Source organism: Bufo gargarizans, chromosome 8 (genome assembly GCF_014858855.1).
Source record: "Bufo gargarizans isolate SCDJY-AF-19 chromosome 8, ASM1485885v1, whole genome shotgun sequence".
Lineage (NCBI taxonomy): Eukaryota > Metazoa > Chordata > Amphibia > Anura > Bufonidae > Bufo > Bufo gargarizans.
This window is the reverse complement of record NC_058087.1, coordinates 123,425,523-123,441,383: the sequence shown is the minus strand read 5'-3', so window position 1 is coordinate 123,441,383 and position 15,861 is coordinate 123,425,523. Positions and strand designations below refer to the sequence as shown.

Here is a 15,861-nt window from a genome sequence, read left to right as displayed (position 1 = left end):
GGTATCAACTACTGCGTACCAGGAGCACTCCAAACATTCTGCCCTTTTGAAGATGCTCTGACCCAGTTATCTATCACAATTTGTCCCTTGTCACTTAGATCCTTACATCCATATTCACTTGTGGCTGACCGGTATATATCAACTTTACCATTACTATGACAGTAAGGCCTCATGCACACAACCGGTGTGTTTTGCAGTCCGCAAATCGCAGATCCGCAAAACACTGACGGGTAAAAAAAAATTGCGGACCACGAAACGGAGCGACGGATGCGGACAGAACACAGAGTTCTGTCCGCATCTTTTGCGGCCCCATTGAAGTGAATGGCAAAAATTGCGTCTTGGATGCGGACCAAAACAACAACAGTCGTGTTCATGAGGCCTAAGTAATATTAGAAATACAAGTACTGGGAAGCTCAGGCTCCAATAAAATATTACAGAAAAATAATTTCCCCTAGAAGGAATCCATTAACACAAACTTAAAGCCATGCGTTCATTTGCGGAATTGTCCAACACTAGACAGGTTTTTCCCAGACCGACCATTATTTTTCACTTAATGGATTTTGCAGATAAAGTACTGCAAAAAGGAGCTACCGAAGCCCACACTAAATGTTCCAGTATGGAAACAATTGTAAACCATTAACTGGAAAAGCAAAGTCAGAACCACAGCCGACCAGTGAACAGGATAATTGAGCAGAGGGGAATTTAAGGGAAACCTTGATGTACTACTAAAAAGTATAATGCTCTAGTCTAGGAATTCAGTGTGAATGGAGCTCGATAAACACCGGTGGCTGATCACCCAAGCAAAGATTTGCTGTTGGTCACCTCAAAAATAGTGCCGTTTCTGAAGGCCAATAATTTGACTCCTGGCTCATAAAGCCTACAAAATGTCCAATCCATGTAACTTAATTATGACAATGAACACAACGTGAAGGTGTTACTGGAGATGTTTTTAACAATTATAATAACATATATTTGATTAGGACCAAAAAAAAGTGCATTTCTCCATGGAGAAATCAATGGATAAGTGCACTTTCCATGGAGAACATGAACAGCACACGTCTGTGATTCACTGGTCTATTGATTAATCAAACGATTAATTGAGTACTCTAATAACAAAAACTAATTAAAAGAATGTTTTTCTATATAAAAACTCATCAGCCCCGCCCGCCGCCCCCCGTGCCATCAGGATCCCCTACAGTGCCACCAGCTGCTCCCTCAGTGCCATCTAGTTCATCTAGTTCACTCCCCCCCTAGTGCCACCCCCACCCCCAGTGCCATTTGCTGTCTGCCATCAGCTGTCCCCCAGTGGCATCAGCTTGCCCCCAGTGCCACCAGCACCAGTGAAATAAAATAATGTACTTACCTCTCCTGTAGGGGCGCCGCTCCACAGCTCCTTCATCTTTTCCCCACGCTGCACTGACGTCCTGACGTCACACAGCGTCAGGTCATAGTGCATGTAAGTGTGCATTATGTCCTCACAATGTGTCAGGAGGAAAGTGCAGCGCGGTGCGGGCCATCAGGTGACCACAGAGCGGTCATGTGACTCCCGCTCTGTGGTCACATGACACAAACGAATCCTCGATGTCAAATTACTCAATTTAATTGAGTAATAGTTTCAGCCCTAATGGGAAGGCACTTCCAATAGGTGACGCTGGTGAGATGGTTCTCTTTCTTAGGAGATCTCTCTGCAGACACAGAGAGAAGATTCATTTATATATTTAGCAGGCTTAACTGCAATATAGGACAAAATGTTTTGGTGATTTTTCTATGTCCAGTGTAAAAATAAAAAAAATCCAGCAAAAAAATGGTTAAAGTTTGAATAGCTTCTTTTGTAACTCTAGAATTAGGATAGTGAAGAAACTCCAGTTACACCAATGAGAACCTATCTGTAGATATCTGAGAAAGCTGGACAAGCATGTAATGGACACTGAGATGATTAGAAGTCCAACCGCTAAAGAACTAAGAAATATTTACTTATAATAAAATGGGATTATATAGAGTCTCAACAAGGAGATCACCCAGCGGCCACCACCAACTCATCCTTTTAGCAAACAATGGCAAAGTCAGGAGCTTTTTTTATTCCCTGTTGCTTATACAGTGCCAATATATTCCATACATTTGGGAAAAGGAGAGGAAACCTGGAAAAGCACAAGTACAGGGAGAACACAGAACCTCCATGAAGGTGTCCCAATGCAACCATGCTACTCAAGTGAGTGAGCCTTGGATCCAGAAAGCCTTTTTGTGCTGCCTAAAACACGTCCTGTATGACAGCCTTTAGTGTTGAGCGAACTTGTGTTTTAAGTTCGGCGTCTAAAGTTCGAGTTCAGGTTATCGAAGTATCCAGTTATGGATTCTAAATTCCGTTATGGTCCATGGTAGCGGAATCCATAACGGGATACTTCGATAACCCGAACCCGAACTTTAGACGCCGAACTTAAAACACAAGTTCGCTCAACACTAACAGCCTTATTTTCCGGACATACCGCAACTTGTCTGAACCAAACTTAAAGGGAACCTGTCACCGGGATTTTGTGTATAGAGCTGAGGACATGGGTTGCCAGATAGATGCTAGCACATCCACAATACCCAGTCCCCATAGCTCTGTGTGCTTTTATTGTGTAAAAAAGAAAAAAAGATTTGATACATATGCAAATTAACCTGAGATGAGTCCTGGACAGGACTCATCTCAAATCTTTTTTTTTTTTTTTTTACACAATAAAAGCACACAGAGCAATGGGGACTGGGTATTGCGGATGTGCTAGCGGCCATCTAGCAACCCATGTCCTCAGCGCTATACACAAACTCCCGGTGACAGGTTCCCTTTAAATCATCAATAATGATGATGAAGCAGTAAGTTCCTCTCAGGTAAGTCATGGTCGGTCCGGAAAATGCGCCAAACTGAGCCTGTTTCACACATCTGACACAGCCATGTCAAACCAGCAAAAGGAAGTCCCACAGTAAATCACTGCATGGTGCAAAAGAAAACTTCCAGCTTGCAGTGATGAAGATATTCTTGCTCTATTGAAGATGTGTATAACCTAATGCATTTCGGGGATTACACTTCCTCTTCATCAGGCTATATAAGGGACCTCCACTGGAGGCATCCAACTGTGGCAGCAGACCCCGCATTTACATTTCATGCTTACAATAGAGTTGTTCCTATCCTAGCACCACACACTAAGCGGAGCGTCCAGTTTAGGCGTTGCACTCCATTTTGATTATTTCCGAGACGTACTTACGGTACCCTATGTTGCGCCATATGTTTCTGTTCCTTTAGCACCTGCTTCTACTGTAAATCAGCAAAAGGGTGCTATTATGTGGGAAATACTGACAATAGTTAGAGATCTCGATTTACTAACGGCTGGGCTGTATCTGGACTTGCTACCCGAAACAATGGCAGATGCAGGCGCAGCTGGCAAATAGCAGTAAACCACGAGCACTAGCCACGGCCGCTAATGTGTGACTGTAAGTTTTCCATTTTATCAAGTTAAAGGTGGCCATACATCTTGGATAGCTGCTGACCAAATTCCCAATCATCCGATGCAATTCCACAGGGAGCGAGGAATAAACCGAAGTCTCTGGCAGTAGTTTATCTCACTTGAGAAAAAATTGATCAGGCATATTGAAATCCAACGTACCTGGCCCTCCTTTCCTCCAACATCTGCTGCATGGGACAGCCTCATATTAGACACATTAGACACTCAGTCAATTCCATCCAGACTAATGTTTATGGCCACCTTAACCCCTTCAGGACCCTGCCATTTTTCACCTTAAGGACCAGGCCGTTTTTTGGAAATTTGACGTGTGTCACTTTATGTGGTAATAACTTTGGAACGCTTTTACTTATCCAAGCCATTCTGAGACTGTTTTCTCGTGGCATATTGTACTTCATAATAGTGGCAATTTTCAGTCAATATTTTTCATTTTTATAAAAAATAAAATACCCCAAAATTGGAAAAGTTTGCAACTTTCCACATTTCAATTTCTCTGTTTTTAAAACAGATAGTGATACCTCATATACAGTGGGGCAAAAAAGTATTTAGTCAGCCACCAATTGTGCAAGTTCTCCCACTTAAAAAGATGAGAGAGGCCTGTATTTTTCATCATAGGCATACCTCAACTATGAGAGACAGAATGGGGGGAAAGAATACAGGAAATCACATTGTAGGATTTCTAATAAGTTAATTGGTAAATTCCTCGGTAAAATAAGTATTTGGTCACCTACAAACAAGCAAGATTTCTGGCTCTCACAGACCTGTAACTTCTTCTTTAAGAGGCTCCTCTGTCCTCCACTCATTACTTGTATTAATGGCACCTGTTTGAACTTGTTATCAGTATAAAAAGACACCTGTCCATAACCTTTAAACAGTCACACTCCAAACTCCACTATGGCCAAGACCAAAGAGCTGTCGAAGGACACCATAAACAAAATTGTAGAGCTGCACCAGGCTGGGAAGACTGAATCTGCAATAGGCAAGCAGCTTGGTGTGAAGAAATCAACTGTGGGAGCAATTATTAGAAAATGGAAGACATACAAGACCACTGACAATCTTCCTCGATCTGGGGCTAAACGCAAGATCTCACCCCGTGGGGTCCAAATATTCACAAGAATGGTGAGCAAAAATCCCAGAACCACGCGGGGGGACCTAGTCCAATGCAGAAAGCTGGGACCAAAGTAACAAAGGCTACCATCAGTAACACACTACGCCGCCAGGGACTCAAATCCTGCAGTGCCAGACGTGTCCCCCTGCTTAAGCCAGTACGCCATGTCCGGGCCCGTCTGAAGTTTGCTAGAGAGCATTTAAATGATCCAGAAGAGGATTGGGAGAATGTCATATGGTCAGAGGAGTAGAGTAAAACTTTTTGGTAAAAATTCAACTCGTCGTGTTTGGAGGAGAAAGAAAGCCGAGTTGCATCCAAAGAACACCATACATACTGTGAAGCATGGGGGTGGAAACATCATGATTTGGGGCTGTTTTTCTGCAAAGGGACCAGGATGATTGATCCGTGTAAAGGAAAAAATGAATGGGGCCATGGATTGTGAGATTTTGAGTGAAAACCTCCTTCCATCAGCAAGGGCACTGAAGATGAAACGTGGCTGGGTCTTTCAGCATGACAATGATCCTAAACACACCGCCCGGGCAACAAAGGAGTGGCTTCGTAATAAGCATTTCAAGGTCCTGGAGTGGCTTAGCCAGTCTCCAGATCTCAACCCCATAGAAAACCTTTGGAGGGAGTTGAAAGTCTGTGTTGCCCAGCAACAGCCCCAAAACATCACTGCTCTAGAGGAGATCTGCATGGAGGAATGGGCCAAAAAACTAGCAACAGTGTGTGAAAATCTTGTGAAGACTTACAGAAAATGTTTGACCATTGCCAACAAAAGGGTATATAACAAAGTATTGAGATGAACTTTTGTTATTGACCAAATATTAAAATTTCCCACCATAATTTGCAAATAAATTCTTTAAAAAAAAAAAAATCTGACAATGCGATTTTCTGGATTTATTTTTCTCATTATGTCTCTCATAGTTGAGGTATGCCTATGATGAAAATTACAGGCCTCATCTTTTTAAGTGGGAGAACTTGCACAATTGGTGGCTGACTAAATACTTTTCTGCCCCACCGTAATAGTTATTACTTTACATTTCCCATATGTCTTCTTTATGTTTGGATCATTTTGTGAATGCCATTTTATTTTTTGGGGACGTTAGAAGGCTTAGAAGTAAATCTTGACAGGACGAGTTCAGGTCTGAAGTCACTTTGTAAGGCTTACATAATAGAAAACACTCAAAAATGACCCCATTTTAAAAACTATACCCCTCAAGGTATTCAAAACTGATTTTACAAACTTTGGTTACCCTTTCAGCTGGTTCAGACTTGAGCGTTTTACAGCGCGTTCCTACGCGCTGTAAAACGCTCAACAGGCAAGAACCAATGATTCCCTATGGGAATGGTTCTCACCTGAGCGTTTTACAGCGCGTACGATCGCGCTGTAAAACGCCCGACGCCCCAAGAAGTACAGGAGCTTCTTTGGGGCGTCTTGTCACGCGTTCCCGTACATAGACTTCAGCGGGAACACGCGACAATGGGCGTTCGCTTGCCTCTGTATGAGCGATTGCAAACGCCCGTACAATCGCGCATACAGAGCGTACGTTCAGTACGCTCAGGTCTGAACCCAGCGTTAGTTGGAAAATGTAGGGGACCTTTCAGAATTTCCCATTTTTTTTGCAGATTTTCCATTTTTAGCCTTTTTTCCAGTAACAGAGCAAGGGTTAACAGCCAAACAAAATTAAATATTTATTACCCTGAGGCCTAATGCACACCACTGTTGCGTTTTTTGCAGTACGCAATCCACAAAAAAAACTGAAGCCGCCCGTGTGCCTTTCGCAATTTGCGGAACGGAAGGCCGTCAATATAAATGCCTATTCTTGTCCGCAAAGTGCGGACAAGAATAGGACAGGCTATATATTTTTTTCGGAGCCGCGGAACAGAGCAACGGATGCGGACAGCACATGGAGTGAATGAAGTGAATGGGTCCGCATCCGAGCCACCGGGCTCGGATGTGGACCCTAACAATAGCCGTGTGCATGAGGCCTGATTCTGTAGTTTACAGAAACACCCCATTTGGAATCGCAAACTGCTGTATGGGCATATGGCAGGGCGCAGAAAGAAAGGAGCACTATGTGGTTTTTGGAGGGCAGATTTCAATTCGTATTACACTTTTTGTCATGTAAGGTGACAAAAAATGGCTTGATACGTTTTTTGTTTTTTTTTAAGTTTTTTATTTTCACTGTGTTTACCTGAGGGGTTAGGTCATGTGGTATTTTTATAGATCAGGTTGTTACGGACGTGGCAATACATAATATGTATACTTTTCTTATTTAAGTTTTACACAATAATATCATTTTTGAAACAAAAAATAATAAATCATGTTTTAGTGTCTCCATAGTCTAGTTTATTTTTATTTTTTGGGCGATTGTCTTAGGTAGGGGCTCATTTTTTGCGGGATGAGGGCACAGTTTTTATTTTATTTTTTGACGGTGTTCACCTGAGGGGTTAGGTCATATGTAGGGCTGCAACAAGTACTTGACTAAATCGAGTAGTTCGAAACAAAAAAATTCTCGATGCAAATTTTTTGCATCGAGGATTCATTTGTGTCACGTGCCCACGGAGCGGGAGTGAAGCTCTTGCTATTACCCCCGCTCCGTGGTCTCCCGCTGCACTCGGAATACTCACCTTTCCATGGGGCCTCCGGACACTCCACAGGAAGTCAATGGTCCCGTGCTGCACTGACCCCCTGACGAACGCATGCCGTCACCTGACGCGCAGTGTGACGTCAAGTGCAGAGCAGCGCGGAACAATGGAGTGTCGGCAGCGCCCCTGCTGGAAAGGTAAGATGGTGCGACTAAGGCACCGGGGTGGGCCAGAGCCGAAGGCACCGGGAGATAGTGGAGCTGATGGCACCGGGGAATTAGTGGAGCTGATGGCACCGGGGAATAGTGGAGCTGATGGCACCGGGGGGGAACTGATGCACTTGGGATGATCGTACAGGGGGGAACAAAGGGTGTTTGGGACTGATGGTAGGGGTCTGATGGAGTTTTTATAAAGGAAAACACAGTCTATTCATTAATTTTTTCTTATTAGATTACCATACTCGATTATTCGTAAAAAAATAACGGATAGAATACTCGATTTCTAAAATAATTGTTTACTGCAGCCCTAGTCATGTGATATTTTTATAGAGTCGATCGTTACGGACGCGGCGATACCAAATATGTCCATTTATTTATTTTTTCAATTTCTTTTTTTTACAATGCTATTTTTTTTTTAACTTTATTTCTTTATTATGGAAAAAAAACGTTTTTCTTTTACTTTTTATTTTCATCCCACTCTGGGACTTCAACTTCTGGGGGTCTGATCCTCTCTGAAATGCATTACAATACATCGTGTATTGCAATGTATTGCATGTCAGCTTGTATACTAACAGCCTGACTGTGAGACCCAGCCTAAGAGCTGGATCTCACAGGCTTCCATAGAAGGCAAGCCCTGATGCCTATGAAAAGCATCAGGCTGCCTTCTCTGCCATCGGGTCCCTGTCACTGCAGTGCGAGGACCCGATGGGGAAGTGGAGGGGACGTGTACAGTCCGCAAACCCTGTGCATGCTGCGGTCAGCTTTGAGCGTGGCATACAAGGGGTTAACACACCGGCATCTGTGTTTTCACCGACGACGGAGTATGTAGCAGGGGTCCGGCTGTCAGTGACTGTCGGACCCCTGTTGCTGATCGGGCGGGCGCAGCACCTGCACCCGCCCGTTCAGCCCGCCGTACATGTACGGCGCTGGTCCTTAAATCACATCCACCTGTGCCGTACACGTATGGCGCAGGTCCTTAAGGGGTTAAGAGAGCTCACTGAGGGGCTCAAATATATATACAGATAACACTTCATTTGACATCCTATTAGGCACAGTGATTTTCAGGTCAGTTATCAAGAAAAAGAGCTGATAGGGATGCCCATTACCAATAACTGGCTCACATAAGGGTATGACCACATGGTCAAATTTCTGCATGCAGTTCTGGAAGCCCAAATCAGGAGTGGATCATAAAAGGAGAGACCATATAAAAGGACAGATTCTCTTTTTTGATTTCACACCTTGTCCAGGGATGTCTTGCCAATAATGAATGGAACTGTATGAGGGAGGAAGCAACTGGTCCTCTCATATTCACTTTCGTTGACTGATGCAACCAGGCGCCCATTACTGTGCTCATCATCTACTGGGTAGTCTAATAGGCTAAGTGCACCAATTAGCTGGGCTTCATCTCTAAATAGACCAGCTACATAGAAGTAGTTCACTCCCAGGGGCCGTTTGGGTAGATCTGCAGAGGGATCCACACTGGGTTCCAGATCATTTGCTCTCCTGCCGCCACTCCACATATCGGTCTCCCACGTAAACATCAAGTTTGTTGCAGGTCACGTAACCGCTGCAGCCAATGACTGGCCACAGTGGAAATGTGTCTCCCATGCGTCGTGTGACCCACATCAAAACGGATGTCGGGGCAGGAAGACCCAAGATGTGCTGCGAAGTGGAGTGAAGGAGCTGGAACGCAGCAGCATGGATCAGATAAAGTATGATTTTATCTACAGGACCTGCCTGAAAGGCCCCCGGAGGTGAATAACCCCTTTAATGTGGTCTGCCATTGTGAAATATAAGGAGACAGAGCAAACACATCACATGCCAATCCAGGGTAGATAAAAGCACAAGGTCAGCAGTTAATGTACCATACTTTGCTTTTACAGGGGTTGGCCAAGATTAGACTGAGTCCCCCGTCCCCACCCCCAAGAATAGTCCCACGATTGTCTATGGGTTATGTCTGGTACTGCAGCTCAGCCCCGTTCATCTGACAGCACACAAAACCCACAAACAAGTGTGGCTCTTTCCTGGAAGAAGAAAAAAATAAAACTGTTTCCCTTCGAGAGCATCAAGGCTGGGTTTCTGATGTAGAACCTGTTAAAATTTCGAGGAAGCTAACAATTCATATCTGTACCGAATAATACACTACAACCATCCTGTCTGACAAGCACTTTTTTCATGACACTACTTCTTATGTGCAAGAGGCTGAAACATTCTGTGAATCCAGACTCCTACACTGCCCACATTCTATAAATTCTTCTTTTTCCACAACTTCAATTACTGTATATGCTACAAACCATATAACAACTGCTGAATTCTTTCATCTTCAAGATGGACCTGAAGGACCATATGTCAAACTGTATACAAGCCAAGAAAACTCTCGCAACTGGACATCCTGACCAACTTTTTATAAAGAAAATAAAAGCTAAATGGACACAATGGAAAATATTCTATATACATTGCTGTTACCTTTCGGTATTTCAAGTTGTTGGATGGAAGACCTTCATCTTCCTCCTAGCCTTCAGCATCTAACTCTGTTTTGTTCATGAAAAATGTATTCCCTCCCAGTAAAACGTACGCTATGGAAGAGCAGAGTCATCGTCCTCCTCATAAATAGTTAATGTTGAGCACAGGTTGAAGGCGACTCCTTTCTGAGCTTATGCTTTGCAATGACACATCCTCAGGCCTATGAGGTTTCTGCAGATGCTGCAGCATCAAGCACGTCACAATCATCAAAAGGATGCCAAACCCTGTACGTCCCAGCCCTCCTGTAACAGGGCAGGATAGACTCACTGGGTTATATTATTGGCTGTACAGTCACACCACAATGGACTGGAATAATTAGGAAATCACGAGATGTGTGTTTTTTTTATTTATATAAGGAACCCTTTAAAAATATCTCAATCACTAGTCTGCTGCTGTGAACCACAAGAAAAACTGTACAAAATAAGCATAGTAGACTGACTAATCCATAGAAAGGTATCCAGTAAAATAAAAAATAAAAAGATAGATATTAAACATTTACTTTTTATTTTACATTGAGAGCCAATGGATGACAGATGCCACAAGTTGACATATAATCTTGTCATAAGCGTTAGAAACCTAAATATCATCAACTTACTAATTACATCTTTATTACAAGATCTGGACCTTTTCGACTGTTCCTCAAGCCAAGGCTCCTTGTTTATCTGTCCCAACAGCACATGGTGAATGCTTGAAGGATCACTACCACCCATCGAAATGGACCGTACCTGCGCTAGTTCCTAGCGTGTCCAGAAAGTGCCCAAGCACAGATAAGAACTTGGTACAATGCTTTCACCTGCATTTGCGCAGCTTCTGGAGATGTAGGAAACTAGCACAGGCACAGTGCGTTTCACCGGAAAGTGCTGATGGGCGGGCAGTGCCACATACCCCTCCAGCAGCCATTTTCAGGAAGGGTGTAGGGACAGAAGAATTCACTAACAAGGGACTATCAAAACTGAGTAAATTTATGATATTCAGGTTGAGACGATGATATGAGAGCAACCAACAACGTCAAACTGAAGCCCATAAACATGATGTAAATAGAGCATGCCTTTCTCCCCGAAATGTCAGATGCAAGAAAAAAAAAAAAAGGACTTTCCATGAACAGAGGACTGCCCTCGATGCCCATATGCGCTAGTAGGGCATATGGACAGGGTTTGTCTAGAGAGGCCTTGTAGCCTTGGCTGTTAAGTGAACCAATCAGTTGGAGTCAAAGTAAAGGCAAAATGGACAGTAATTTTGATTTCAATATATACAAATACAATGATAGCATAATGAAAGAAAAATGCATGTCTGAAATCCACGATTACGCAAAAAACTATTTTTTTTTAGCCCCAAATGAGTCAATGCCATGGCAATGAAGCCATGCACAAAATCAGTAGAACTAAAGTATCAAAGAGGGTTTTTTTGCCCACAGCTTCCTGCTGAGAAACTCTCACTTTGTAAACTAGAAAATAATACAGAGACTCAAAATGGATGCTATGAGATACGTCTACTCCAATACAAATTTGTGGGTTTTAGTGCCAGGGCTATAGGGCAGTGGATGTATCAGCTGATCTGGATTAAGGTGCATGAGAGGGTCCACCTACAACATAAGGGATAGATGGAACTTGACAATTGTATGGCCTATTAAACATTTTTCATTGGGGCAAGTGAATTTTAAAGTGGAAATAGTGGGGGAAAAAAAATAATTATCACCTATCCACAGTGTAGTCGATACCTTTAACCTACAAAAGGCCACCTGTCAACTAGACAGCTACAATTACCACTCGTAAAACATACAAGGTAAACCAAAACGAACAAGTGGAGATGATGTATAAAAATATAAGTTGATTATAAAGTATAAAGGATGTGGAAACTACAGGATGACATACAAAGATACGGAGAAGCGCAGGGTCACTGATGCCAAAAAACACCAATATGTCTGTGAGATATAACACACAGAAAGGTACAATCCATGAGAATAATGAAAGCTCAGGGATAACCAGGATGGCCAAGCAGCAAGGTCACCGCAGTAAAACTATGCACAGATTGTGCAAGTGACCATACCCGGTGAACCATGAGCTTTCTCACACATGACACAGTGCATAAATATCTAAACCGACCGTAGTGATAACAAGTACTCGATATAAGAGTCAGTATCTCAGTCAGGAAGAAGATGGTAACAGTATGCACAACGAATATATAAGGGACTCACTATGGATATGAGCGGAAGTCCCAATGGACGGTGTGAAGCAATGCTAATGCCAGAACGTACCTGAAGACATGGTGGTAGATGGATTGTCGGACCCTGAGCGCGTAACCTCGACGCGCGTTTCACCTTACGGCTTCGTCAGTCGATACTTGTCTGATCAGTAGGGGTCGAACAACTGGGACCTACCTCTATCACAAGAACAGAGGTCCTGTATAATGTACTGGCATATGGCCAATGTAATGTTTACATGAGTTATCCCTTCTGCCGGGCCCAGGTTCTGGCGCAGTAGTGGTCCCCAAAATTCCATGAGAAAAAAAACACAACATCTGGAGCCAATCGCTAGCCAGTAGGATCTATTTCTTTGAATCAAAACCTAATAAACGTTATTGACGATACAGAGGTTGGGCTTTGAGAATAATTTTCTCTGGTGGGCTCCACGAAAAAAAGACTGACGCTGCTAGTTGGCCCTCACGAAATAAATATGTGATTTACCGAGGAGTCCTGGGTAAAGAAATGCACTACATTACTCTCACAGGACAAAATAACAAGTCTTACTTCTTGTACGAGTGATCGAGGGACCACGTGTGGCAAATTCAGTGGGACCCCTTTACATTGTAGGAGATACTTCTGAACATTATCCAGGTGGTTCCTGGACAGCCTGGAAAAAACCCAACCAGCCGTAATTAGCACCGAATACACCGAACAATTACGCCCAGTCTATGTCCACTGACCAAATAAAAGATGCAAAGTTGCAGAGTCACAAAAAAATATTCGCTGCACGATATGGGAATTTTGTGCGATTGCGATTAGGGCCCTAAAAATTGCGATAACGGTATGCGATGTGATATTTTAAGGGAATTGTGCTAGAGGTCTATTTGCTTGGATTTTCAAGGCAAAAGCACACACAAATCACTGATAATGCTGAAATGTAGTTATGCTTAAGGCCTCTTTCACACTTGCGTTGTCCGGATCCGGCGTGTACTCCAATTGCCGGAATTACACACCGGATCCGGAAAAACGCAAGTGTCCTGAAAGCATTTGAAGACGGATCCGTCTTCAAAATGCGTTCAGTGTTACTATGGCACCCAGGACGCTATTAAAGTCCTGGTTGCCATAGTAGGAGCGGGGAGCGGGGGAGCGTTTTACTTACAGTCCGCGCGGCTCCCGGGGCGCTCCAGAGTGACGTCAGAGCGCCCCATGTGCATGGATGACGTGCCATGTGATCACGTCATCCATGCGCGTGGGGCGCCCTGACGTCACTCTGGAGCGCCCCGGGAGCCGCACGGACGGTAAGTATGCTGCTCCCCCGCTCCCCGCTACACTTTACCATGGCTGCCAGGACTTTAGCATCTTGGCAGCCATGGTAACCACTCTAAAAAAGCTAAACGTCGGATCCGGCAATGCGCCGAAACGACGTTTAGCTTAAGGCCGGATCCGGATCAATGCCTTTCAATGGGCATTCATTCCGGATCCGGCCTTGCGGCAAGTCTTCAGGATTTTTGGCCGGAGCAAAAAGCGCAGCATGCTGCGGTATTTTCTCCGGCCCAAAAAACGTTCCGTTCCGGAACTGAAAACATCCTGATGCATCCTGAACGGATTTCACTCCATTCAGAATGCATGGGGATAATCCTGATCAGGATTCTTCCGGCATAGAGCCCCGACGACGGAACTCTATGCCGGAAGACAAGAACGCAGGTGTGAAAGAGCCCTAACTCAAGAACTGAAATGCACAGTGTTTTTCAAAATAAAACATCTTTTACTAAAGTAAATAACATATTTGTATTACTGCAACAGTACAAAATACAAAACTTTCCACTTTCTTAATAGCGCTGCACAGAACAGATAAATAAAATAGATACAAGAACATGTGTTCATTAAAATAAGATTTTCACACTGAACAAACAGGAACTTTTTAAAGAACACCATAGTCAGCAGCACCAATATAAGGTAATATACCATATTTTTCGCCCTTTAAGACAAACCTGCCCATAAGACGCACCTAGGTTTTTGAGGAGGAAAATAAGAAGAAAAAAAAATTTGAACCAAAAGGTGTGCTTTTGGTGGGTTTTGAACTGGTCTGTGCATGGCACTATTATGGAGGATCTGTGTATGGCACTGTTATGGGGAGGGGGAATCTCTGGATGTCACAGTTAGGCTACTTTCACACTTGGGTTCGGGGCTCCGCTTGTGAGTTCCGTTTGAAGGCTCTCACAAGCGGCCCCGAACGGATCTGTCCAGCCCTAATGCATTCTGAGTGGACGCGGATCCGCTCAGAATGCATCAGTCTGGCACCGTCTGTCCTCCGCTCCGCTCAGCAGGCGGACACCTGATCGCAGCTTGCAGCGTTCGGGTGTCCGCCTGGCCGTGCGGAGGCAAACGGATCCGTCCAGACTTACAATGTAAGTCAATGGGGACGGATCCGTTTGAAGTTGACACAGTATATATATATATATATATATATATATATATATATATATATATATATATATATATACACACACACACAGTACAGACCAAAAGTTTGGATACACCTTCTCATTCAAAGAATTTTCTTTATTTTCATGACTATGAATATTGCAGATTCACACTGAAGGCATCAAAACTATGAATTAACACATGTGGAATTATATACATAACAAAAAAGTGTGAAACAACTGAAAATATGTCATATTCTAGGTTCTTCAAAGTAGCCACTTTTTGCTTTGATTACTGCTTTGCACACTCTTGATCTCTGGATGGCACTGTTATATGGGGGCATCTGTGGATGGCACTGTTATATGGGGGCATCTGTGGATGGCACTGTTATATGGGGGCATCTGTGGATGGCACTGTTATATGGGGGCATCTGTGGATGGCACTGTTCTATGGGGGCATCTGTGGATGGCACATATATAGCATCTTATGCTATGTGCCATCCACAGAACCCCCCCCACCCCCCCCATAAAACAGTGTCCCTGCAGTGTGAATGCCCCCCAATACAGGTTCTGAGGGCCGGCATCTGGATTAGGAATGAAAGCACGGATCGGTGCAGTCCCTGTATTCTAATGCACCGGCCCCGCTCACTGTTTTATAATCTTAGCTAACCTGTAGGCATTGTTAAGATATAATAATCATGTGTAGTCCAGCTGTATCACTTACAACTAAGTTCTGTAGCAGAGAGGAGGCAGGCCAGGAGGACGGGCAGGCGACGCGTCACTCACTACGTCACGCACCCGCTTCACTCATAAAGTGGGCGGCACAGGTGCATGACGTAGTGAGTTACACGCCACACGCCCGCCCTCCCGACCTGCCTCCTCCCTCCTACAGAACTTAGTTGTAAGTAATACAGCTGGATTACACATGATTATTATATTTTAACAATGCCTACAGGTTAGATAAGATTATACAACAGCGAGCGAGGCTGGTGCATTTGAATACAGGGACTGCACCGGTTCCCGCTGTCATTCCTAATCCAGATGCCGGCCCCCAGCCCCTCCTCCCTCTGTTGATACACCCGCCGACCGCGCTGTGCGGCAAAGCGGCGGCCGTGTATCATTGTAGGTAATAGCAGCATTTTTGGGTCGGCCAAATCGGAATATCGCAACCATCGATTATCGCGATACGATTGCTTTTATTTTAAGATTTTTTTAGTTCAGGCATTTTCAGATGCAGTGAAGCCTATGATTTTTGTTTTTATTGTTTATTTTTATTTTAAGTCTGGGGAAATTTTTAGGAGGCTAGAATAGGTCATCAACA

General features: G+C 43.9%; 1 protein-coding gene across 5 annotated transcripts in view; it reads right to left on the bottom strand.

Moving 5' to 3' along the window:
* CCSER2 (coiled-coil serine rich protein 2) overlaps window positions 1-15,861 on the bottom strand; it is a 170,054-nt gene that overhangs the window by 144,199 nt on the left and 9,994 nt on the right. The window contains exon 1 of one of the 5 annotated variants that reach the window (XM_044302562.1): window positions 9,879-9,994. The exons of the other annotated variants lie outside the window; for them this stretch is intronic. The gene's annotated coding sequence lies outside the window, so the exon portion shown is untranslated. Of the gene's footprint in view, window positions 1-9,878; window positions 9,995-15,861 lie in introns of those variants that run through there. 5 annotated transcript variants of the gene reach the window in all.